We start from the raw sequence: 26,017 nt of genomic DNA, 5'->3' as shown, positions 1-26,017 counted from the left end.
TTGGAATTCTGTTGCAGGGTGCATACCCACGTAGGATATTACTATGTTTTCTTCATAAATTTACCCTGGATGTAAAATGCCCCTTTATTCCTGGTAGTTTCCCTTGTTCGAAGTCCACTTTGACTGGTACTAATATAGCCACTCCAGCTTTCTTTCTTTCTTTCTTTTTTTTAATAGAGACAGAGTCTTGCTCTATCACCCAGGCTGGAGAGCAGCAGTGTGATCACAGCTCACTGCAACCTCGAACTCATGAGCTCAAGAGATCCTCCCACCTCAGCTTCTGAGTAGCTGGGACCACAGGTGTGTGCCCACCATACCCAGCTAGTTAAAAAGATTCTTTTTAATAGAGATGGGGGTGTCACTGTTGCTCAGGATAGTCTAGAACTCTTGGCCTCAAGAAGTCCTCCCACTCCAGCCTCCCAAAGTGTGAGCCACCACAGCCAGCCCCCAGCTTTCTTTTGATTAATGTTTGCTTGGAGTATCTTACTTTTACTTTTAATCAGTCTATATTGTCATATGAAAAGTGTGTTTTTTGTTGGCAGTATACAAGTCGGGCCTTGATTTTTTCTAAATCAAGTCGGACAATCTCCATCTTGTAACTGGTGTGTCCAGGTCATGTATCTCTGTATTGATCATGTATGTAAAATGCCTCCTTATATCGGCTAGTTTCCCTGAGTAATCATGGATCTAATTGGTTTGCCGTCTACTGCTTTATTATTTTCTATTTTTGTTCCCTTCTTTCATCTTTTCTGCCCTCTCTTTGATTATGGGAATATGTATTGGTATTACATTTTAGCTTATCTGCTGGCTTTTGGGTGCATATTTTCTTATTTTTTAGTTGTTGCTTAAGGATTATAACATGTAAATCCTACTTTTAACAAAGTTAAAATTTTACTAATTCAAGTAAAACCTTGAAACCTTAAGCTACATAAATCCTCTAACCCTTTGCCTTATATTTGTCATACGTGTTACATCTACATACATTAAACCCTACAGACAATATAATTTTTTTTTTGAGATGGAGTTTTGCTCTTGTCACCCAGACTGGAGTGCAATGGTGCGATCGTGGCTCACTGCAACCTCTGCCTCCTGGGTTCAAGTGATTCTCCTCCCCCAGCCTCCCGAGTAGCTGGGATTACAGGTGCCCATCACCACACCTGGCTAATTTTTGTATTTTTAGTAGAGACAGGGTTTCACCATAGTGGCCAGGCTGGTCTCTTGGCCAGGCTGGTCTTGAACTCCTGACCTCATGATCCACCCACTTCAGCCTCCCAAAGTGTTGGGATTACAGGCGTGAGCCACCGCGCTTGGCCTCTTTTTAAGAACTCTCTTTAGCACTTCTTATAGTGCAGGTCTGCTGGTGATGAGTCTTTTATTTATCCTTTTTTTTTCTTTTGAGACAGGGTCTCACTCTGTTCCCCAGGCTGGAGTGCAGTGGTGTGATCAGCCTTACTGTAACCTTGAACTCTTGGGCTCAGTAAATCCTCTTGCCTCAGCCTCCCAAATAATTAGGATACAGGTGCATGTTGCCATGCTTAGCTACTTTTAAAATTTTTTTGTAGTGATACGGGTTTTTATATTGCCCAGGCTAGTCATAAACTCCTGATCTGAAGCATTTCTCCTGCTTCAGCCTCCCAACGCACTAGGATTACAGGTATAAACCACCATGCCTAGCTTTGCTTCCATTTGTGATGAACATTTTTGCTGGGTATAGAATTCTGGGTAGTTATTTTTTTGTCTAGCACTTTAAATATGTTCTCCACTGTCTTCTGGCCTCTGTGGTTTCTGATGAGAAATTCACAGTTGTTCAAACCATTGTTCCATGTGTGAAATGTGTCGTTTTTCTCTGGTTGCCTTTATGAGTATTTCTTTATTTTTAATTTTAAGTTTGATGCTTAATTATGATGTATCTCAGTTTAGATAGTAGAGATTGTCCTGTTTAGGGCTTGCTGATCTTCTTGAACCTGTTTATTTATTTCACCAAATTTAAGAAGTTTTCAGTAATTTCTCCTTAATTATTCTTTATGACATTCATCTTTTTCTTCTCCATTTCAGAGACTCAGTTGATGAAAATGTCGGACTTTTTAATATTTACTCACAGATCTCTGAGGCTCTGTTCATTTTTCTCAATGTTTTCTTTCTCAGACTAGATCATGTCTGTTGAACTGTCTTTAACTTCACTGATTCTTTTCTCTGTCACCTCCATGTTGCTATTAAACTCATCCAATAGAAATGTTTACTTCATATATTTTATTTCTCAGTTCTAAAATTCCCATTTCCTTCTCTTTTACAGTGCCTGTTTATCTGCTGGAACTTTTTATGTTTTTTTAAATTTCAAGAGTGTTTACCTTTCCCTCAGGGAGTGTGGTTATATTACTGTTTCAAAATCCTTATCTATCATTATGCCATCTATGTCATTTCAGAGATTATTCTGTTTATCATCTTTTCCCTTGAATATTAGCCCCATATTCTGGTTCCTGGGATGTACAGCATGCTGATTCCCAGAGCATGTGGATATGTCACTTTACGCAGTAAAAGGGACCATCCAGATTTGATTAAGCAGGTTCTGAGGTGGGGAGATGACCCGAGTAGGTTCAGTGTAATCACAAGAATCCTTAAAAGCAGAGAACCTTTCTCACTGAGCCAGAGAAAGAGAGGTGACAACAGAGGGTCAGAAGGTGCTGTGTAGCTGGCCTTGGCCCTGAGCCAAGGCCAAGGTGTGGAGCGCCCACAGCCTCTCCAAGCTGGGAATGGCTGCGAGATGGCTCCCCCTAGACCTGCAGAAGGAGTGCAGCCTGGGGGCTCCTTGCTGTAGCCCACTGAGACTCATTTCAGGCTTCAGCCACGGGCCTGAAAGGAATGCGTTTGTGCTGTCGGAAGCTGTGAGTGTGCGGTAAGCACTGTAGTAGTAACAGGGAGCTAACCCAGAATCAAGCCGGACGCTTTCACCTGTGCCGTGAGACTCTGGGCCCTGCAACACCGTCTAGGGGATGCTGATTATTGTTTGTTTTGTCTTAGTTACAGCCAGCCCAGTAGCGATGTTCAGCTTGCAGGTTCTCTCTCCTGGGAGCCTTGTTTCCGTATGGGTTTGATTGTCAAAGCCTCTGCTGTGCTGGGTGGGCCGGCCCATGACAGGCAGCCGTTGGGGTCTCGGGCACCGGTTCAGGTCAGTGCAGCTCCAAGCGCTTTACACAGTGTCTCAGGTGTGTTTCACACCTGCAGCTTTGGGTGAGCCAGGACGCATGTCAGTTCATACGCAGAAGCGGGGTCCTGTCTCCTGCTCTCTCCTCTGTGGAGAGCCCCCACCCTGCTGCCTCCCAGGGACTCCTCCTGGTTTTCTGATGAGAAAGATGACGTTTCTCTTGGAGTTGCAGCTGCCATTCCTGCTGCATGGTTCTGTGCAACAGGCTTGCTGTCAGGGCAACGTGGTGAGAGAAAGGGAGGAAAAATATGAGGATTGCGCTCTCTTTGCACAGCAGGGGCCCATTGCTGGGGTCCTCCATCCACAGGGACGGATTTTCTCTCCAAGAGCTTATGTCCACACATACCCGTGCCACAGCAGCCACGGCAGCCACGAAGCAGCCACACAGCACATCCTCCACCTGCCTTTCACCTTGTCTGCTGAGGGATGAGGCACTATTGGAGGGTCTGGGGCAGGGGCCTGACCTCCTCAGCCTCTCCGGTGGCCTCTGACAGCCGCAGAGGTAATATTGGTAACACACAGCGGTGGTGGGGGTGGGGGTAGACACTGTTTTCTGAGTGTGATCATGGGCCCAGACGCCATATCTGCCAGACAGCATGTCAGTTTCCTGGGGCAGCCTTAACAATGACTGCAAACCACGTGGCTTGACCAACAGAGGTTACTCTTCATAGCTCTGGAGGCCAGAACCCAAAACCAGCGCCACTGGACTGCAAGCGAGGCATTGGCAGGATGGGTCGTTGCTGAAGGCCTTGGGGAGAGTGTACCCCATGCCCCCTCACTGGGTCCTTGCTGAAGGCCTTGGGGAGAGTGTACCCCATGCCCCTCATGTCTGGAATGTTGTTTGTTCCTGTGAATCTCTGCATCTCCTTGCTGAAGGCCTTGGGGAGAGTGTACCCCATGCCCCCTCGCTGGGTCCTTGCTGAAGGCCTTGGGGAGAGTGTACCCCATGCCCCCTCGCTGGGTCCTTGCTGAAGGCCTTGGGGAGAGTGTACCCCATGCCCCCTCGCTGGGTCCTTGCTGAAGGCCTTGGGGAGAGTGTACCCGATGCCCCTTGCGTCTGGAATGTTGTTTGTTCCTGTGAATCTCTGCATCTCCTTGCTGAAGGCTCTCGGGGAGGAGAGTGTACCCCATGCCCCCTCGCTGGGTCCTTGCTGAAGGCTCTTGGGGAGAGTGTACCCGATGCCCCTTGCGTCTGGAATGTTGTTCCTGTGGGTCTCTGCATCTCCTCAGCATGTCTGGGTGCAAATCCCCCTCTTATAAGGACAGCAGTCGTATTGAACTTAGGGCCACCCTAACCCAGTGTGACCTCATCTTGACTTCACGGCATCTGCCACTGTCCTGTGTCCAAATACAGGAAGGTCACATGCATGGGTGTGGAAGGAAATGAATTTTGGGGGGACACCGCTCAACTCAGTACCACTGTGCTTACCTCACAGCTTTATTGTACTGGAGTGGGGGAAGCTCAGGTTGAAAGAGCTGAGGGTTGGGGCCGAAACTCAGGCCTCCGCCACCTCCCAAACCCAAGCCCTAAACTGCTCTGTATGCAAAGCTCAGCACCGACTCCTCCTGGTGCTGTCCTAAGACCGTGGGGCTCATGGACTCACGCAGCCGTCGATGACCCTATGGGGAGGGTGCTGCCATGACCTCTGTTTATGCTTGGGGAAACTGAGGCTCTGTAACCTTGCACCTGACACACCCTAGTAAGTACGAGCCAGGGTCCCCACTGCTGCTTCTCTCCCAGTGGGACCCTAAAGGAGTGGGGTTTGGACTCCTGGCAGGTCTCCAAACCAGGGCATCTGCTGTGGGCCTGAGGCGAGGGTGCCCCATGCCAGGCATCCCTGAGGGGCCAAGCAGACTTGAGGGGCACAGCCTGGCATGGGGCGTGGTGACGTGAGGGGCAGGTGTCAGAGCCAGGGGCACCGTCCTCCCATCGGCCAGAATGAGGGCTGAGCTGTGATAGCCCTGGGGCAGCAGCCAGCCTGTGACCCCTCTGGCCCCTGAAGAGCATTTAGGGGGCTTTAGTTTCCAATCTCAAAGCCACTGGGCAGAGGCTGGGTGGAAGCAGCTTGTGCCAGCTTTGGGACACAGTCACAGAGGCCTCAGGTTCCGTGGGCTGGACTGAAACAGGAAGCTGGCGGGAAGACAGTATGGCCGGGCAGATGCCTGAGGACACGGCGCTCACAGCAAAACCAGCCTCACACCGGAGAGAAGATGGAGCCATGTGGGCACCCAAGGGTGAAGGGCCCTGAACAGGAGGGCTGGCTGGGCCTGCGGACCATCCTGAGGGCCCTGCTGGACCAGATGCCCCATGAGCCACATGGTCACAGTCCGGGTGTGGTTCTCGCTCCTCAGGGAGACTGGGCAGGGACCAGCTGCTCGGGAGCCAGGTGGCCGTGCTGACGATGCCCTGGTGGAGGGGATCCCGGGGGCCAGGTGGGGTTTGTGGGGATGGCGAAGGTGGGAGTTGGGGAGGGAGGTTAGCTGGGGCTGAGCAGTGAGCAGAGGCTCCAGCAGCTGAAGGGAAGAGGCTATGAACCAGTAGCATCTGCAGTGCATGAGCCCCCTGAGCCCTGGAAACCAGAGCGGTCACTGGGATGGCCGGGCAGGTGGTGTTGGTGCCAAGAGACTCAGATCACATTCTCGAAGTGAATCAACAATGCCAACATCGAGCTGCCTTCCACGAGAGGGAGCCACAAGCCCCAGAGCTGGGAGTCCCAGCACGGCACGCAGCCCACATGCTTTAGAACAGTCAAGGAATCCTTAACCTCCCAGGTTCCCCATTCTGTGGAAGAGCATGTGGGGCTCTTCCTGGGCTCTGCCAAGGTGGCAGCTGGGAGCCCTGGACATGGAGCCCGGGCCCTTCCCCCAGACCAGCACCAGAGCCCTAGGTGCCTCCACCACAGGCCTCTGGGGGGTCTGATGGCTCAGAGAAAGGACTGGGATGCAGATGTAGAGGCCCCCAGGACACAAAGCCCAGGCTCACTCTGGCACCCGTGCCAGTCTTGCTGGGTTCTTAAGGAAAGAGTCCACTGTGAAAGACGGTAGAGAGACCTAACCTGAGAAGACGACCTGGAGGGAACCAGGACATGCAGGATGAAGAAAGGATGAGGCCCGGCGTCCAGGGACACATCGTGGGACAAAGACGTGTGTGATGAAGAAAGGATGAGGCCCGGCGTCCAGGGACACATCATGGGACAAAGACGTGTGTGGTGAAGAAAGGACGAGGCCCGGCGTCCAGGGACACATCGCGGGACACACACGTGTGTGGTGGAGAAAGGACGAGGCCCGGCGTCCAGGGACACATCGCGGGACAAACACGTGTGTGGTGAAGAAAGGACGAGGCCCGGCATCCAGGGACACATCATGGGACAAAGACGTGTGTGATGAAGAAAGGACGAGGCCTGGCATCCAGGGACACATCGCGGGACAAAGACATGTGTGATGAAGAAAGGACGAGGCCCGGCGTCCAGGGACACATCGCGGGACACAGACGTGTGTGATGGAGAAAGGACGAGGCCCGGCATCCAGGGACACATCGCAGGACAAACACGTGTGTGATGAAGAAAGGACAAGGCCCGGCGTCCAGGGACACATTACGGGACACACACGTGTGTGATGAAGAAAGGACGAGGCCCGGCGTCCAGGGACACATCAAGGGACACACACGTGTGTGATGGAGAAGGGACGAGGCCCGGCATCCAGGGACACATCACGGGACACACACGTGTGTGATGGAGAAAGGACGAGGCCCAGCGTCCAGGGACACATCATGGGACAGAGACGTGTGTGATGGAGAAAGGACGAGGCCCGGCATCCAGGGACACATCACCGGACAGAGACGTGTGTGATGGAGAAAGGACGAGGCCCGGCGTCCAGGGACACATTGCAGGACACACACGTGTGTGGTGGAGAAAGGACGAGGTCCGGCGTCCAGGGACACATCGCGGGACAGAGACGTGTGTGGTGAAGAAAGGACGAGGCCCGGCGTCCAGGGACACGTCACAGGACACACACGTGTGTGATGGAGAAAGGACGAGGCCCGGCGTCCAGGGACACATCACGGGACACACACGTGTGTGGTGGAGAAGGGACGAGGCCTGGCATCCAGGGACACATTACGCAACACATGTGTGGTGGAGAAAGGACGAGGCCCGGCGTCCAGGGAAACATCACGGGACACACACGTGTGGTGGAGAAAGGACGAGGCCCGGCGTCCAGGGACACATCACGGGACAGAGATGTGTGTGGTGGAGAAGGGACGAGGCCCGGCGTCCAGGGACACATCATGGGACACACACGTGTGTGATGGAGAAGGGATGAGGCCCGGCATCCAGGGACACATCACGGGACACACACGTGTGTGGTGGAGAAAGGACCAGGCCCGGCGTCCAGGGACACATCATGGGACAGAGATGTGTGTGGTGGAGAAGGGACGAGGCCCGGCGTCCAGGGACACATTACGGGACACACACGTGTGTGGTGGAGAAGGGACGAGGCCCGGCATCCAGGGACACATCGCGGGACACACATGTGTGTGATGGAGAAGGGACGAGGCCCTGCGTCCAGGGACACATCATGGGACAAAGACGTGTGTGGTGGAGAAAGGACGAGGCATCGGAGGCACAGTGCAGGGACTGCAGTCAACAATAACTTAATCATACATTTAAAAATAACAGTGTAATGCGATGGCTTGTAACATAAAGGATAAATGCTGAGGGGATGGACACCCCATTTTTCGTGACGTGACTGTTACACATTGCACGCCTGTATCAAAACATCTCAGGCACACCATAAATATGTACACATACTATGAACCTACAAACCTTAAAATTAAAAAGTGCCTTAGAAAAGAAAGACAGAAGCAGCTGTCATCAGGATCCTCGGAGGCCAGCGAAAGCAGCACCAAAGGGAAATCAGTCACTGGAGAAACGAAAGTTCAGGCATGAAAAACGGCCCCATGATGAAAAGCATGAGAGCAAGCCCTACAAATCAGCAGAAGGGTTTGACGTTAAAGCTGAAGAGGTCTTTCCACGAGTAAAGAAAAAAGAGGTGGAAATAACGAAGTCAAGAAAATGGGCAGAGCCCAAGGTCAGAGCTGCAGGAAGATGGGAGGGAGGGAGTTGGCTGGGGAAGGCCAAGCTGGCTTCCCAGAGCCGAGGGCATGAGATTCTGGGTTGGAAGTTCCTGCTGGGATCTCTGTGAAACTCCACACCCTTGGGGACAAGGAGAAGGTCCTAAATGCTCCCAGACAGGATGGATGGGCTTCGCGGAAAGGATCAAGAGCAGGTGCCTGGAAGCAGGAGGCCAGGAGGGAACGCACAAGTGCCTTTCAACTGGGAGTTCACGCACACCCAGGGGCTGAGTTGTTCTTCCTTCAGGAGCCCCTGCAGGGCTTCTCCACCAGAGCCAGCCACAGAAACGGTTGGGTGGGGATGGGAGCCCTTTGAGGAGGTGGGGGGAGAGAAGAGACCCAGCACCCACGACAGAGCATCCTCAGATGGAGGTTGGGAGAGGCCCCGGAGAGGCTGGGATAGAGACCACAGGAACCAGGGCCTAGGAGGTGCGTTCAACTGAGAGACTTGGGCTACATCAGTGGTGGTGTGAGTGAGCACCTGGGAAACTAAGTCAGCAAAGATGCCAGCAACCCAGGCCACCAGAGCTGCTCAGGAGGAGGGAAGGGTTCTGGTGACAGGAGCCCTGCAGGTTGAGCTGAGGGTGGTCACAACACAGCCAGATGAGTGAGGTGGGGCCGGAGCGTGCATGGGCACAAGGTGAGGTGGGCACAGGGCAAGGTGGGGCCGGAGCACGCATGGGCATAAGGTGAGGTGGGCACAGGGTGAGGTGGGCACAGGGCATGGTGGGCACAGGGTAAGGCAGGTGCAGGGCAAGGTGGGCACAGGGTGAGGCAGGTGCAGGGCAAGGCGGGCACAGGGCAAGGCAGGTACAGGGCGAGGTGGGCACAGGGCGTGGACACAGGGTGAGGTGGGTGCAGGCCGAGGTGGGGCCAGAGTGTGCATGGGCACAAGGTGAAGTGGGTACAAGGTGAGGTGGGTGCGGGGCGAGGTGGGCCCAGGGCATGGGCACAGGGTGAGGTGGGTGCAGGCCGAGGTGGGGCCAGAGTGTGCATGGGCACAAGGCGAGGTGGGCGCAGGGCGAGGCAGGTGCAGGGTGAGGTGGGGCTGGAGTGTGCACAGGCACAAGGGGAGGTAGGTGCAGGGTGAGGGGGGTCAGAGTGTGCATGGGCACAAGGCGAGGTGGGCACAAGGCGAGGTGGGTGCAGGGCAAGGCAGGTGCAGGGCAAGGCGGGTGAAGATGCGGCATCCACAGACCTCAAGGCAGTGTCTGGAGCTGGGGGAACCCAGCAATGACCCATTACATAAGCGTGTGACTTAGCAAGACAGAGGAAAATGCTCAAACCGCCGGTGAGAAGGGCCCAAAGCAGTCTCTCAAGGGAGCAGGAAATTGTGGGGGGGGAAGGCCGGTTTTGGGGACAGCGGCGGGTTTCGGTGGAGGCTTGCATACTGTGTGACTCTCAGGCCTGGCACATGAACGTCGACTCTTCTTGCCCGTTGCATTCATTTCTCAGGGCTCACAGTTGCCACCCAGGCTTGCTTTGCTTCCTGGCTGCTTGGAGGGCCCACCCATCCCTTCACTTCCCGCGTTTCCTTCTCTGTGTAGGTGCCCCGTGCGGGCGGCGGGTGGAGGGATCCCCCACACTGAACATGTCCTTGCGGTGGGGCTAGTTACGCTCTTCGTAATTGTTTAGGAGCTGATTCCTGTCGTCCTAGTCTGTGTTTTCCATTCACCGCAAGCCCTTGGGTCTCTTTTCCTCCCCCTCTCAGTCAGATACATTGAGCTTTGTTGAACTAAAGGTGCACATTCTGCTTTTGTCCTCATGGGGATGCCTTTGAGATGAGACCTTCTCAGACTGGTCCGCAGCGACGCTGCCGCAGGGGGCCTCTGTCCTCTGGCCGTCCCCGCATGGGCCACATGCTGACTGGGTCTGGAGGCTTCATCCCAGATGACACAGATTCTTGTCTTGGCTCCTGACGTTGTGTCCCCTAACCACTCGTTCCTCCTCCAAGTGTCCTCGCCGTGGTGTGCTGTGGTTTGCTGTGGCCTCGCTGTGAATCCTGGGTGCCCCTGCGAGTAGGAGAATGTTGCTGCATCTTCGTGCGTGGACGGCAGCCATGCTGCACAGAGAGCTCCAGGCTGAGGCCTGTCCCGTGTGTGCAGGCCGCGGGGTCTGGCTGCTGAGCCGGGCGGGTCTGGGTCTGCTCCTCCCTTGTGGCTGTGCTCTTGCTCTCCTGGGAGCTGTTGCAATGTTTTCTTTTCTTTTCTTTTTTTTTTTGAGACAAAGTCTCACTCTGTCACTCAGGTTGGAATGCAGCGGTGTGATCTCGGCTCACTACAACCTACACCTCCCAGGTTCAAGCAATTCTCCTGCTGCAGGCGCTCAAGTGGCTGGGATTACAGGCGCGAGCCACCGTGCCCCGCTAACTTTGTATTCTTAGTGGGTGCAGCGTTTCGCCATGTTGGCCAGGCTGGTCTCCGATGCCTGACCTCAGGTGATCCCCCCGCCTTGGCCTCCCAAAGTGCTGAATTACAGGCCCGAGCCCCTGCGCCCGGCCTGTCACAGTGTTTACTTTCTGGTGGTCTTGAGTTTTACGGCCACGTGTCCTCTGGTTTCCCTGCTGGGGGCTCTGTGAGTTCTTCCCAGCTGAGGCCTGTGGACTTTGGTTCCGGATGCTTCTGTGTCTGCCGCTGCACTGGCGTGCCCCTCTCCATTCTTGCTTTTCTCTCTGGACCATCCATGCGTGGCCCTTCACGGCCACTCTCCAGGCTCTCGGTTTCTCACTGGGCTCCGTCCGGGTGGCGGGAGGGGGCCCTGGAGCTTCCTGGCTGCGGCTCTGTGCTCAGCCCCTTCCTCCCGTGCATTTGCACCTCCCCAGGTCTCTCCTTTCCTCCGTTTGTTAGAACCGCGCTTTCTTCTCCCATCTTGCCTCTGCTTTCCTGGCTGCGGCTCCTGCGCTCTGGTCCCCGTGGGTGATGGCTCTGATTGGCCCATGTGGGGCAGGGCAGGGCTGGCGAGCAGAAGGGAGGGCAGGCAGGCAGGGCCAGCTCCTGGGTGAAGAGTTTATCTCTGAAGGGAGCACCCTGGGAGGGAGCACTCTCACCCTGAGTCCTCCCCAGCCTGGGGGTTTGCACAAGAGGAGGAGGTGGGTGCTGGAGCTGGTGGCACAGCTTCTCACACCTCTGGATCTTGCCCCTCAGGCTGTAGCCCAACCTCCTGCTGTCGCCCCAGGCAGGGCTGTCCCATGGTATCTTGGGAGAGCAGAGGCAGCACAGGAAAGGGATTTCTGCCACCTGTTCTTTCCCTGTGCCCCTGAGCCCTGCCCTGGGCTGTGGCTCCCAATCTCCTCCACTCCCTAACCCCAGACAGCCCAAGACTCCTGGAGATCCCTCGGCTTTTCTGGGGATCCTGTCCTCCGGTCCCCCTCCCTCCAGGTGGCTGACACCTACTGTCCTGTTCCCTGAATGACACTGGTGCAGGATGCAGACAGAAGTGGCTTGGGAGACATGGGTTCAAGTGGTGGGAGGCAGTTGGCTGAACACCAGGCTGAGCAGGGTCTGAAAATTAGGGGAATAAAAGTCCCAGGAGAAGACGAGGTGGCAAACAGGAAGGGCAGCTGACTCACCAGCCTGGAGCAGGGGAATTCTCACCAGTTCCCTGAAACAGAGCTTCTCAGCTCCAGGGCTGGACGGGCAGCTTCCCAGAGGCCACTCCAGGCCAGGTCATCAGAGGCGCCTGCTCCAGCTCCCACCCTGTGCTGTGCCCAGTGGCAGCTGAGCAGGGCCTCACAGAAACAGCTGTGAGAACAGCCTTGCGTGTCTGGATGCCCCAAGCTGCTAGGCAGACTCGCTGGGCCACGCTGCTCTGCTGTGGTTTCTGGAAAAGCATGCACAGATTCCTGAGAAGTCCCTAGGAACCGAAGTGTCCAGCACTTGAAATTTGGCAAGTGGGGAGACGCTCCTCCGCTGCAGTCTGCTGTCCTAAAGGAAGGCCCAGAAGCCCTCTCAGCTGGGGCTCCACACACGTTCCTGTGAGGGACCCTTTGGGAGAGGATTGAGCCAGGGGGCCGGGGGTGAAATGAAAGGGACGAGGGTCCCTTCCTCCAGCTCCCTACACATCAGTGATGCTGTGTGGCTCTAAGGGGCTCCTGGTACGAGGATTAGGGGACCATGGGTCTTTCAGAAATTCAGGCTCAAAGCAAAAGTAGAAAACCCCAGATGGTGACACAGGACCACAACTCAGGGGGCTCTGGGAACACAAAGGGGGATACAGGGAATACCAGCCCAGGAGGGTGAGCAGAGGCAACGGACAGCGGGGCCCTGCAGCCCAGGAGCTGGGGGGTCCCAGCCCCCATGACAAGGCAGCAACCCAGAGAGAGAGGCCTGGGTCTTGGGCCTGTCCTGGGGGGGACAGTGCAGGGGATGCCCTCCTGCCCTCTGGGCCTGGCACCCCATCCTTGGGGGAGGAATGGGGGCTGGCAGGGACAATGTGCAGGAGTGGCAGGCTGGGAGGGGGCATCCTACAGCCACCTCTGTCCATGACTTTAGAGGTGATGGGGGTGGGGAACTGAGCCCCCACACCATGGCTGGGGTCTGTGTCTCTGGGGGGACTGAGACGGGTGGCCCTGGCCCCACCCTGGCACCCACCGGCTGCCATGGAGAGAGCTCTGTGATGCCCGAGCTTGCTCCTGGCTCTGTTCTGGGCAGTGTCCCACAAGCCCCACAGAACACACTTGGCCTCATCTCCTGGCCTGACATTTTCTGGTGCCACTTTGGCCTTTCTGCTACTAAAAATCCACGTTTTACAGTCTGCTGTAGCTTCTGGGCCTGCTGTTCAGAACTCCTTTGAAGTGGCTTTCATTTCAGGAGTTCATCAGATGTAATCAATAAAGATAAGGGCAGAGGTTTCACCGCGAGGAAGGGCGCTGGGCACAGCGGGAGGCAGCCCAGCTCCCCACGCACCCGCCTGACCACCCTCTCCCCAACCCCCACCAGCGTCTCCCACCCATCCATAGCCCAGGCCAGTTCAGGGAGGCTGGGGACCCCTGCCCAGCGAGGTCAGGGTGCCCAGCTCCTCGCCCCGCTCAGAGGCTGCCGCAGGTGTCTGGGGCCCAGACTGGGCTCTCTGTGACTTTTAGATCCCCAAGACTCTCCACCATTTACCTCTGACCATCCTCGCCAGCCCTAGATCATCCACCTTAGCCCCTGACTGTCCACTTTAGCCCCTGACTGTCCACTTTAGCCCCTGACCATCCACATTAGCCCCTGACTGTCCGCGTTAGCCCCTGACCTTCCACCTTAGCCCCTGACCGTCCACGTCAGCCCCTGACCTTCCATCTTAGCTCCTGACTGTCCACCTTAGCCCCTGACCGTCCGCCTTAGCCCCTGACCGTCCACCTTAGCCCCTGACCTTCCACCTTAGCCCCTGACCATCCGCGTTAGCCCCTGACCGTCCGCCTTAGCCCCAGACCGTCCGCGTTAGCCCCTGACCATCCGCCTTAGCCCCTGACCGTCCACCCTAGCCCCTGACCTTCCATCTTAGCCCCTGACCGTCCGCATTAGCCCCTGACCGTCCGCCTTAGCCCCTGACCGTCCGCGTTAGCCCCTGACCGTCCGCCTTAGCCCCTGACCTTCCACCTTAGCCCCTGACCATCCGCGTTAGCCCCTGACCATCCGTGTTAGCCCCTGACCATCCGCCTTAGCCCCTGACCGTCCACCCTAGCCCCTGACCTTCCATCTTAGCCCCTGACTGTCCACGTTAGCCCCTGACCATCCGCCTTAGCCCCTGACCGTCCGTGTTAGCCCCTGACCGTCCGCCTTAGCCCCTGACCGTCCGCGTTAGCCCCTGACCACCCGCGTTAGTCTCTGACCGTTTGTGTTAGCCCCTGACCATCCACGTTAGCCCCTTAACGTCCACCTTAGTCCTGACAATCAGTTAGCCCCTGGCCATCTGTGGTTACTGAGCTGGTGCATGGGGTTCCATGCAGTGGTGTTCACTCGGCCCCTGCTCTGCCCTCGGCTCAGCTGGGCCTGGGCCCTTGCATCCCAGGCTCTGCCCAGCAGGTGACGTCAGCACAGGTGAGGGTCCTGGGCCCACTCTGGGGGAAGGGGGTGTGCGTTTGTGCTGCCTGGGTTTCAAGCACCATGCACTGTAAGTGTGGGTCACACCACTCGACTGTTACTTCTTTCTAAGCTGCTGACACTGGGGGAGGCAGCACGGTCATCACTGATGGACTTGTCTGAGAAGGGCCGGGGCTGGCAGGGCCTTCCGCCCCTGGGACTGGGTCTGGGAGGCCATAAGGTGCTCTCAGTGCACTGTGGGTCTGTGTGTGGCCCTGGCTCCAGGAGCTGCCCAGTCTGTTCCGGGTGGATTTTCCCCCCCCTGAGGTCACTGGTGCACCTGGCATCCCTCCCCCACACCTGCCCAGCGGCACCATGGTGCACCTCATTTTTCTCCAGGATCAAGCAGCCGCAGCTCCCACTCAGCACCCACCTCTTGGCCTCACTGCCGTTTTCCTCTCAGTTTCCTATCAGGTGGTTCTTATCCCCATGTCACCCTCCTTGTCTGCTCTGAAGCAGCCGAAACAGCACGGAGCCGCCTCAGGCTCTCCTGGGTAGAGAGCTGCAGGCGCAGAGGGACAGCCTGCAGGCCCGTCAGGCCAACTCTGGCCCCACCGTCTCTAAGTCCCATGGGGCTGGTGGTGCAGGACACACCCAGGGCACAGGGTCCCAGGCTTAGGGGTCAGCGGGGGTGGCTCCCCAGTCACCAGGACCCTGGCAGGATGGTCCTGGCTCTTCCTGAGGGAGGTTCACTGTGGGAGCCATCAGCTGCATTTGTTTATGGGCTGTGACTCTGCCTCTTGTGAAGTGAAGTTACACACACGAGGTGTTTGCATTCAGAAAGCGGCTCCCAGTTTTAAAAACATAAGTTTTGTTCTCTAGAAAATGGCATTAACCTTCGATGTCAGATCGCCCATCCAGCACAGCCACTTGCCTTCCGGTCACAGCGACAGCAGGTACTTCCCTGATCGCTGGAGGATGCCTGGTGCTGCTGCTCACCGTGCCCTCACAGATGCTCATGGCTGCTGTTCTGGCTTTCACAGGGGGAAACTGAGGCCGGGAGAGGGAATTAATCACCAGGGGCACTCAGTGAAGATGAGGCTGGAGGTGAAGGTGGTGTCCACACAGGCTGTTCTCCCTCAGCCAGAAGGGGGCTCGGGGCACTGGATTAACTGAGCAGGGCCTTGGTGGGCATCAGGAGTGACTGCCTGGGGGCCACTGTCCTCCTGCTCTCTGAGGGGCCCGGGGCCTGTGTCTCGCTCCCCCTCTGTGGCTGTCCGGCTGTCCACCAGCTGCATTCTCAAGAACTGTTTTCAAGCTCTGGAGCTGCTCTGTGGAAGGGATTCAAGGCTGCGTTGACTGTTTGTGGGATCTATAAACAGCCAGTTATTCAGCTCCCCGAGCAAGAGCGCTGCCTCGCACGCACGCCAGCCCCATGGAGCGGCCCCTGTGAGTGATCTGGCTCCAGGAGGCTGGGCCAGCTGCCCCGCCGCCTGCCGCCCAGTGCCCGCTCGCGTGACTGGCCACTGTGTTGTGGCTCCGTAACCATGGCAACGGCTCTCAGGGGAGCACAATGCTCCCAACTTCCCTTTACGCCAAGGGGCGGCAGCCTGGGGGCTGCGGAGGGTTGTTACTTGTCCCTCATTTTCCCTCTGCCATGACCTTGACAAAAATAATCTTTGAAGTACTTGCCGGCTATTTTTTCTGCCCTGGAACTGGAAGAGATCAGGATATTTAAAGGGTTTGACAAAGGAAGTCCCAGCTTTCTCAGAACATTTGCCCCACTCCCTGCCTGCCTGGGGGAGAGTGTGGCCCCGGCCCTCGCCTGCTCCGACCTCCATCGCTCTTGCCAGGTGGCAGGTGTGCCGTTTCCTGATGTTCAGTGACAGAACATAGATGTGATCTTTTTCCCCTAAAAAATGTAGCCTTAACCTTAGAGCCAAATCCCTTTTTCCATGGGGAAAAGTGATCTCATTTTCCATGGGCCATGTTTAAAAAAACCAAAACTCTCCTAAGATTAGAAAGGCAGAGTGAGAGAAAGCAAACAGACGCTTGAGATGCATATTTGAAAGATGGGCCCACATGTGTACGAGTGTTTGGCGTGACGGTGCTGGACCAGAAGTCAGTCTGATATTGAATCCATCTGACACGGCAAACAGCATTTTATGGTCTTAAAAAAAATTCTGCCTTGTGAGTTAAAATTAAGGTTGCTTTTGGTTGTGACTAATCTCATAAAATCTTTTTTAAGAAGACATTTTACATACTCAAGACTTGAAAATTTCTTTGGTCTTTGAACTATTATTAGTGGGACATCATCAGTATGTGGCAACCGCTGAATTGGGAAAAGCTGTTGCAGGAGCCGGCGGGCACAGCCCCCTCTGGCAGTGCCAGGAAGGGCTGGGGGCTGAGGACTCGAGGCCCTGGCACACACGGTACACACACCTCCAGCCTGTGCGGGACGGGAGTGAGGACCCTCGGCATCACCACTGCCTGGTTCCGAGCACAGTTTGACGGCAACTCCGTTCTCTTTCGGCAGATGGTGGCCCCTCAGCCACACGGGCCTGGCTGTTTCACGCTTCCCCAGCAGCTTCGGCTCTCAGGATGGCAGACAGTCGACCACTCTCAGGATGGCAGACAGTCGGCCGTCTCAGCAGAAATGTTGCCTTGTTTTCTACCGACCCCTTGGTGCACCCTGCACCCTCTCACCCTGTCTCTGCCTAATCCCAGGGGACGGAGGGGCTGCAGGGGCCTGAGGAGCAGGTGCCAGATGACTGCTCTCAGGGTCAGCCTGAGGTGCAGTGGTGGTTTGGATCCCCTCGTTCCGGACACAAATGCTGGCCCCTAAGATGGGAGGTGCCATGGAGAAAGGGCATTGATGCCATGGGTGCCGGCACTGGGCCGGGCTTTCCCAGTTCCTCAGTGTCTGCATCACCACATGGGAAGGTGGTGGGGTTGGCCCCTGGTCCCTCCATGGCCAAAACGTCCTTGATCTCCGCTGGCGACAGCCCAGGAACAGACCTCACTGAGCACAGGCAGGGACGATCCCAGGCCCTCGTGGGTACTCCCCACAATCAACTCCAGGCAGGACAAGAACTCCAGGAGTTCCAGGGAGAAGCTGTGAAGCCGGCACAGGTGGGCGCAGTGACAAATGCAGATCAAGTGAGCCTGGCACTATCGTTCCTCAGGACGCCAGCTCTGCCAGGCACAGGGTGTGATTTAACCCTCGCCACAGCTTCTGAGCCTCCTTTTATCCCAGCTGGGGATTGCAGGGAAGAGCAAAGTGTCGTGAAATGATTTCAGCCTTAGATACCTTCCTTCTGGAAATGCAGCCACAGTAGCAGCGCTCACAGCCAAAGCAAGGGGCACCCAAGAGTCCGATGACAGATCAGGGGTTAGCAAGATGTGGTGCCTACCTACAGAGGAGTAGTATTCAGCCTTAAAAAGGGTGGTGCAGCAAAAGACAAATACACAGACAGGACGACACCACACTAAAAAACTTCTACACAGCAAAGGCAGTATCAGCAGAATGAAGAGGCACCTACGGAACAAGGGGACGTATTTACCCACCGTGCGCCTGACGGGACATACCCACCGTGCGCCCGACAGGACGTCCTTACCCACAGTGCGCCCGACGGGACGCCCTTACCCACCGTGCGCCTGACGGGACGCCCTTACCCACCGTGCGCCCGACGGGACGTATTTACCCACCGTACACCTGACAGGTGGGAAATACCCCAAATACATAAAGAATCCAGACAACCCAAGAGCAGGATAACAACCAGATGGAAAACCGCACAGAGGACCTGATAGGCACTTCTCCAAAGGAGACGCCAAGTGGCCAGGTTGTACGTGGAAAGTGCCTCAGCATCACCAGGCACGGGCAAGCGTGAATGCAAACCGTCAGCCTGCACATCTCATGCCATCAGGACAGTGGTTTCGAAAGGATGGAAGGCAGCTGTTGGCGAGGGTGTGGAGAGAAGAGAACCCATGTGGGGGAAATGTGAATTAGTGCAAATGTATGGAAGGCTACGTGGGGCTTAATTTTTTTTCCTCAGAAAAATAAAAAATGGAACTTCCCTGCGACCCAGCAGTCCCCTGCAGGGCATTTACCCAAAGGAGTTGAAATCAGAAACAGAGAGACCTGGACTCTTGATGGCAGCACTCGTCACAGTAGCCAAGACGCAGAGACAACCTAGACGTCCACCAGGGAATGCACAAGGAAAATGTTGTGTGCACACACTGTGGAACGCTACTCAACCACAAAAAGAAGGGAATTCTGATACCTACAAAACCACGGGTGAACTGGAGGACATGGTGCCCAGTGAGATGAGTCACGGAAAGAGAGTTCTGTGTGATCTCACTCAGATGTGGAATCTAAAAAGGTGGAACTCATCGAAACAGAATCGATGGTTACCGGGGCCTGGGGAGGGGAGTGGATAAAAAAGGAAGGAAGGACATGGACACGCACCGTGGCTCGGATCAACCTTGAGGACCCTGCGGAGGGAAATGAGTACAAAGTCTGCTTCATTCCGCTTAGGTGAGGCCCCCAGTGTGAGCAAATTCACAGAGACAGAAAGCGGGTGGGATGTGCCGGGGCTGGGGGGGAGTGGGGCGAGTGTTTAATGTGGACAGAGTTTTGGTTTGGGAGGGTGGGAAGGTTCTGAAGATGGATGGTGATGATGGTGGCACAACAATGTGGCTGTGCCTAATGCCTAAGAGCTTAAAATGGTTAAAATTAAACCACTCAGGCCAGTTGTGCTGGCTCACACCTATAATCCCAGCACTTTGGGAGGCCAAGGCGGGCAGATCATGAGGTCAGGAGTTTGAGATCAGCTTGGCCAACATGGCGAAACCATGTCTCTACTAAAATACAAAAATTAGCTGGGCATGGTGGCAGGTGCCTGTAATCCCAGCTACTTGGGAGGCTGAGACAGGAGAATTGCATGAACCCAGGAGGTGGAGGTTGCCGTGAGCCAAGGTCATGCCACTATACTCCAGCCTGGGTGACAGAATGAAACTCCATCAAAAAAAAAAAAAAATTAACCACTTAGAATGGTTAAAATGGTAATTTTTATGTGATGTATATTTTATTATAATTTAAACCCTTTTTTAAAGTTTGGAAAAAGCTGTCATAAAAATATACTCTCTTGGTTGAGTCAGTAAGATGAGGGACATGGAAGTCTGGCCATGGGAGCCCAGCCTGGTCACATGAGCTAAAACTAACGTCCCTAAGACTCCTTCAAGAAAAATTTCTTCCAGCTGGTGGGAGGCTGAATGAGATGTTGTTTTTAGGTGATAAATCTGAGGCGCACAGGACATGGTGAGATGGTTATCCAGCTTACTAATCTGCCAGTGGGCACCACATGCTGTTCCTCCTCCGTGCCTTGGATAGCGGGTTCAGTCCATTTCGGGGAGGCTGGCATGTGCCTGTCTTCACACTCCCGGTGGGGTCCATTTCATGTCCTGCTGATTAATCCAGCGACTGGAGGGAAAAGAGTGATTTCTTCTCTGTGGATCATCCCATGGGCACATCGGGTCCTTTATTCAGTGATATAAACAACTCAGTCCCAAGTATTCCATAGTCCCCTGCCCCAAAGAAATGCAGCGTGTCGGAGAATGGAACGTCTTGGGGAAATTTGGACAAACTGAGAGCTTGTAAACCCCCTCTGGCCAGGCCCAGGCAGGCTCACCAGACCTTCTGCTCACGACTCAGAGACGTTAGTGTGGAACCAACCGTCTTCCTCGGAGCAGCTTGGGAATGGAAACGTCCAAGTGCTGCAGTTTGCCTGAGATCCTCAGATGCTCCCGTGGATGCAGACGTCCCATGGGCCAATTTCCCTTTCTCTAGGAACCTGCTGGAATTCAGGGTGACTGACAATGAGGGGCTTCTTGTCTGATGCCAGACCCTGTAAAGCATTGGCCTATTTTGTCATCACGGAGCAGCCTACGGGGTTTTGTTGTGACAGCTGGGCGGGGCCCCTGACGTCTTCATCCCAGTGGGAGGTGCTTTGTGAGGCTTGGGTTTCTTGCTCAGTTGCTCAACACAGTTCAAATCCCATTGTGAAGTCATCACCTGGTGCCTGCGCCTCTGTATCCAGAACTAAGGGGGCGGCACACTCTCCGGGTCAGTGGGAGAGAGGCCCTCCGGTCACTGGCACCTGACCCAGCAGTCTCGTCCTGCCGCCTGCGACCACCAGTGCCTCAGCTCTCTCCATCAGCCGAAACATCTTACTGCTCATCTCACCGATTGCTGAGTTGATCTTTGACAAGTGTTTCTTTTATATTTTCACGAGACCTGTGACTTTTCTTTTTAGATGATACTTTACTGATTGAAAAATGCGCTTTGCAGCCGAGTGAGGCTCTAGGTTTGAGGCTGCATCCTTCTGCATGTGACTTTCCTCCTGAACTAGGTGTGGTGTGACGGTGTCTTTGGGAAGAACATGCAGCTTCTGGTATGAACCAGACCCTGGGTAGCAGGTCAACCTTCCCCATACCTGTGACACCCAACAAGGTAGACACAGATGTATGAAATGCTCTACAGCCAACTGAACAAAGAAGGTAGAAATTCTACAGCAAAATTAACTGGGGGAAAAAATTAGGGAGAAAACGAAAAAGGAAAAGCCTTTCCGGAAAGAAGGCTCTTGTCACGTGGATGGAAACCTGTCGCAGCTGGACTTGGCCAGGAACCCACAGTGTCGCCGGGACTCAGGCCCCTTCTGCTGTCCCCAGCCCCCTTCCTCCCAGCCTATGACTCTGCAAGCCGCCTCTTGTCTGTGTTTCTTGTAGGAACATGGAAGGCTGGACCAGGATGGCCCCAGGTCAGGAGAGAGAGACTGAGTCCCCGAGCCCCAGCCCCTACCTCATGCCAAATCACTCCATGTGAAAGGCTGGGAGGCAAACGTTTTTGTGCGAGTGAGATGCTACTCTGAACAGAATCATAATTGCACTGGTAAGGAAGAAGGGGGAGTCATCTCAAAATAAAGGTGGTCAGGTGCCTGGTCTACTTGTTCTTAGAAGCAGAGTTCAGAAAAACTTTAAGAAACAAAATACTCAAGCTGGTTAAGCCACTGAAGAGCATAGAAAGGGATAGAAAACTGTTCAGTTAATTCTGAGAGGTTAGGAAATGCTGGTGCAGGCAGCTCAAAGGAGAAACGCAGCCCCTTCTCCCCTTGAAACTGCACAAAGCAATTCCAGATGAGATGATAGCAACTTGACTCCCATCTGTTATAAAAGCATGAGCCGCCGCAGTCACGGTGGTCTAGGAATAAGGTGAGACTCCAACATTGGGAAATACCCATAAAATTTAGCTTACCAACTTAATATACTAAAGGAAGAGCGTGTCAGCTCGTACAGCTTGTAGATTACCCAGCTCTGTTCAAACAGGCTATAAGAACAGCGTCCCGTAATATAGCACCAGTTATTGAAAAGCCCATCTCCTTCCCAGTGATTTGAGTGACACCTTTTTCATGCATCAGTTTTCCGTTTGCACTTGGACCCATTTCTGACTTTCCATTCCAGTCCATTGATTCATGTGTCTGTTCATGCACTACGATTTAATGATACAGGCTTGATACTATTTCTTAGGTATTGAAGAAGACGCACCTGCCTTCTGGTTTTTCTTCCAGAGCTTTTGTAGCTCTCATTGCATATTTATTTTCGTATTTAGTATAAACCTCCTAGCTGCATAAACAGTTTGGCACTACGTTTATTAGTATTACTGCGTGTTGATACATTCGCTCAGGAGGAGCAGGTGTCTCGAGGATGGTGACTCATCTTGTGCAGGATTGAGGTGTGTCTTCTCATTTGTTCAAATATAATTTTTTGTGTCTCGAAGATATTTTGAAGTTTTCTTCATATAGGTTTTGCAGACATCTTCATTAGCTGCTTTCAGGTTTTTGTAAATGGGGCTTTGCCTACAATTCTGTACCCTAATGGACATTTTTCTAGTATGTAAAGGTTATGGATATCTGTATGTTGATTTTAGACTGACTTCTTGTATTTGGGTTATTTTATCACTGATTCTCTTGGGTTTTCCAGATGCACTATGATGTCATCTGCAGATAGAGACAGTTTTACTTTTCCCCAATTGTTGTGCCTCCTGTTGAGTTGCATTAATCCATGCCTGCAATGCAAGGTCCAGTGCCATGGGGTGGGGTTGGCAGGGCTCTTCTTTAAAGGCCCATATGGTCAAGGTTTTAGGCATTTTGGGCTGTACCGTGTCCACCCAGGCACTCAGCTGTGTGGTTGTAGAGAAGTAGCCATAGTAAATAAATGCATGGGTATGGCTGTGTTCCCCTGAGGCTTTATTTAGAAAGTCAAGTGGCAGGCCACATGGGGTGCCATATTGGGGGCTATAGTTGCACCCCTTGTACAGGTAGCGGTGGGCATCTGTAGCCTGTTTCTTGATTTTACTGGAAACACCTTGAATGTTTCCCTATGAAGTCGCTGCCTTAGGAATGAGATCCACACACATACATGTTTCAGGTGAAGGACGTATTCAGTCATTCCTCTTTTCTTGAGTCTTTTACTTTTTCAGGAATAATTGTTGAGGGCTTTTTTCACCATATATGGAGATAATCATAAGATTTTCCCCTCATATCTGTAAATATGGCAAATTGTATGAATGGACTCGAGCTCGCATCCTTGGAGTATATCTGCTTGCAGACTGTATGAATGGACTCGAGCTCACATCCTTGGAGTATATCTGCTTGCAGACTGTATGAATGGACTCGAGCTCGCATCCTTGGAGTATATCTGCTTGCAGACTGTATGAATGGACTCGAGCTCGCATACTTGGAGTATATCTGCTTGCAGACTGTATGAATGGACTCGAGCTCGCATCCTTGGATTACATCTGCTTGGTCATTGGTTATGTTTCTGGGTTATTCACATTCTTTTCCTAATGTGAAACTGGAGTCTATTTCTCAGTACTTCATTTGGCACATTCTCATCAATATTCAAAGGTGATACTGGTGTGTCATTTTCTTTTTTATTTTACTCTCCATATCAGAGTTAAGCATCAATGTTATGCTTCTTAAAAAGGCCTAGAAATTTTCCTTCACTTTCTATGCTCTGGAACGATTTATGGGGCATTGAAAGTATCTCATCGTTGAAGATGTGGTGGAATTCCATGTTAAAACCAAGTGGAGCAGGTGCATGTTTGTGGGTAATTCCTTGATAACTTTCTCTATTCCTTCTACGGGAGTTTATCTTTTAAGCTTGCTATCTCTAATGGGGTCAATTTTTGTAAGTTGTATTTTCCTAGCTAAATACTTTAGGTTTTCAAATTTGTTTATATATAGGTCTTCCCCACTTTTGTTCAATCACTTGCCCTCTGCCACACCCAGGGAGCTACTTTCTGATATTTATTACTGTAGATTAGTTTGGCCTGTTCTTAGATGTCATATAAATAGACTCTTAAGGTTATGAATTTTGCATCTGATTTTTCTTTAATATAGTATTTGTGGGGTTCATCAATGTGTTTGCATAATCCTAAGTTACGAATGTTTTAATGGTGTAACAGCGTTCCATTTTATCAGTGTTCTGCAATTCATTTATTGATTGTTCAGTTGATTGTTGTTCGGGCTATTTCTAGCTTTTGATTATTATCAGTAAGGCCACTGTGAGCATCCTCGTTCAAGCATTTTTGTGAACAAACCCATTTCCCTTGATTAAATACTAAGGGTGGAATTTCTGGGTTGTAGGGTAAATGTACACTTGCCTTTATGCAGAACAGCACAACAGTTTTCCAAAGTGACGGTAGCATTTTTCATTCCCGCAGTTACACTCTCGCCCTCACCAGTATCCAGTGCCGTCAGTCTTTCTGACAGTGGCCATCCTGGGGTGTGAAGCAGCATCTCAACGCAGTTTTAACTTGCATGTCCCTGATGGCTAAGGATGCTGAGCTTATATTCATGTGTATGATGGGTGTTACTCTCTCTCTTTTGGTAAAGTATCTCTGCAAATGTTTGTCCCATTGTTTAAAATTGGGTTATCTTTTAATTGTTGATTTGTAGCAGTTCTTATAGATTCTGGATAAAGTCCTTTGTCAATGTGCTGTGCATATTTTTTTTCTGTGGCTTATCTCTTCATTTTTTCACTGGCATTTTTAAATAAAGCCCAATATATCAAGTTTTTTCTTTAAGGGTTAGTGTTTCTGTACCCTACCAAATCTACCCAACTCAAACTCATGAGGGTGTTTCCTCGGTTTCCTTCTGGAAGCTTCGTGGCTCTGGGCTTTGTGTTTCTGTCTGTCACGGGTCTTAATTTTTTGGTGTGGCGTGAGATAGGAGTTGGGTTCGTTTTTCCATATAGATCTGCAGCGGTCCCGGCCATGCCGCATCAGACCGTCCTTCCTCACGGATGGACCTAGTGCCTCGGTCAGCCTGTCTATTTGACCTTGTCGTGATGACCACAGCTTTATAGGAAGCCATGAAGTCAAAATACGTTCCACAATTTTGTTCTTTTTTAACAAGTTTTCTTTAGCAAGGCTGGGTCTTTTGCAATTCCATAACTATTTATTTATTATTTTAGTGACAGAGTCTCACTCTGTCACCCAGGCTGGAGTGCAGTGGTGCGACCTCAACTCACTGCAACATTCATTTCCCAGGCTCAAGCGATCCTCCCACCTTAGTCTCCCAAGTAGCTGGGACTACAGGCGTGCACCGCCATGCCCAGCTAGTTTTTGTTGGTTTGTCTTTTTGTAGAGATGGGGTCTTGCTGTATTGCCCAGGCTGGTCTTGAACTGCTGTGCTCAAGCAATCCTCCTACCTCGGCCTCCCAAAGTGCTGGGATTACAAGCGTGAGCCATGGTGCCCAGCCATAAAAATTTTAGAATCAGCTTGTCACTTTCTATAAAGAGAAAAAAAAACCTTAAAATTATGATTGGGGTTACATTATATGTACAGATCAATTTGGGGAGACAGGACATTCTAACTACACTGAGCCTTTCAATCCAGGAACATTTTATATCTCTTAGTTTATTCAGGTATTTTCTCAGTAATGTTTCATAGTCTTCAATATACCAGTCTTGCACACCTTTTATTAGATTTATTCCTAGGTATTTTATGTTTTTTGATTGGGGCCTGGAGTTTTCTTTATGAGAAAGTTTTGATTAGAAATTTGATTTATTTAATAGATATTAGGATATTTGGATTTTCTATTTCTTATATCACTTCTGTTAATTTACATATTTCAAGGAATATTCCTGTTTCATTTAAATTATTTAATGTATTAACTATCCTTTCTAGTATTTCTAGTATTATCCTTTTAATATTTGTAGGACCTGTAGTGATGTACTTTTAAACTCCTGGTCTCAGCAATTTGTTTTTTTCTTGACAAGTCATGCTAGCAGATTATCCATTTTATTAATCTTTTCAAAAATTCAAAATTTGACTCTGTTGATAGGCTCTACTACTGGAGTGTTCTAACCCATTTTCATGGATTTTTGACTCTTACCTTTATGTTTTCTTTCGTTCTACTTACATTAGATTTAACTGACTCTTCTTTCTCTAGTTTCTTGAAGAGGGACTGTATGCTTCTGAAACAGTCATTTTAAGCTCACTGGGAGTTGTGTGACTTCTCTGCGTATGTGTAACTGGAAGTTTATTGCACTTCCTGTGTTCTCATTACCATGCAGCGTACCAGGGAATGTTTTTCAATCTCATTAGCATTCCAAGAAAT

At 52.3% G+C, this 26,017-nt stretch overlaps 1 protein-coding gene across 3 annotated transcripts in view; it reads left to right on the top strand.

The window, feature by feature from the left end:
- AHRR (aryl hydrocarbon receptor repressor) overlaps positions 1-26,017 on the top strand; it is a 122,242-nt gene that overhangs the window by 71,026 nt on the left and 25,199 nt on the right. The gene's annotated exons all lie outside the window — the stretch shown is intronic.

This window comes from Callithrix jacchus, chromosome 2 (genome assembly GCF_049354715.1).
Source record: "Callithrix jacchus isolate 240 chromosome 2, calJac240_pri, whole genome shotgun sequence".
Taxonomy (NCBI): Eukaryota; Metazoa; Chordata; class Mammalia; order Primates; family Cebidae; genus Callithrix; species Callithrix jacchus.
This window is presented reverse-complemented; position numbering and strand designations above follow the sequence as displayed.